This window comes from Galeopterus variegatus, unplaced genomic scaffold (genome assembly GCF_000696425.1).
Source record: "Galeopterus variegatus unplaced genomic scaffold, G_variegatus-3.0.2 Scaffold6705, whole genome shotgun sequence".
Classification (NCBI taxonomy): domain Eukaryota; kingdom Metazoa; phylum Chordata; class Mammalia; order Dermoptera; family Cynocephalidae; genus Galeopterus; species Galeopterus variegatus.
Window position 1 is genome coordinate 10254 of NW_007732816.1, and position 806 is coordinate 11059.

The 806-nt window shown below is 38.0% G+C and overlaps 1 protein-coding gene across 1 annotated transcript in view; it reads right to left on the bottom strand.

Moving 5' to 3' along the window:
- The window catches only part of LOC103606574 (CUB and sushi domain-containing protein 2-like), a gene marked incomplete at both ends in the record, with an annotated part of 104683 nt that overhangs the window by 7402 nt on the left and 96475 nt on the right, over window positions 1-806 (bottom strand). The gene's annotated exons all lie outside the window — the stretch shown is intronic.

An 806-nucleotide genomic window follows, 5' to 3' on the forward strand; every position in this document is an offset into this window, starting at 1 on the left:
TCCATTGTCCAGTCCATTGTAACCTCTCTTGAAATTGCCAATGCCCACTGAAACTCTGGTCATAATCGAAGATGCTCTCAGTACACTCATTTTGAATAGGATAAAGTCGGCTTTCAGGTTACAGTAGACAAAGCTACTGGTTTTGGTGACACAGAAAAAAACCAACAAATCTAGTGCTGCTGATAGTATGGTGTTTGGAAAAGAGAGTTTGACCCTAAATCCTGAAAACATCCGCAGGAAAAGTTAGAGAGGTCTTTGTGACCAAAGATGATGCTATGTTCTTGCAAGGAAAAGGTGACAAGACTCCAACTGAGAAACATATGCAAGAAATCATCGAACAGTTAAATGTTACTCTTAGAGTCTATGAAAAAGGAAACCTAGATGACTATCTGGCAAAATTTCAGATGGAGTAGCTGTGCTGAATATTGACGGGACAAATGACACAGAGGGGAATAAAAAGAAATCGTCTCAGATACTGCATGCTATAGGAGCTGCTGCTGAAAACGATATCATCTGGGTGCTTTGCTTTGGCAAATTCCATCCTTGAATTCACTGTTCGAGCTAATGAAGAGCAAAAAAATTGGTACAGAAATAGTAAAAGAACACACTCAAAATTCTGGCAACAACTATTGCTAAGAATACAGGTGTTGAAGGATCACTGACAGTGGAGAAAATTATGCAAAGTTCCTCAGAAGTTGGTTATGCACCATGCTCAGAGATTTTCTGAATATGAGGGTACTTCAAAAAGTTCGTGGAATGATTCGTATTATCTTTTAATTCTATTTTTCCATGAACTTTTTTTTTTT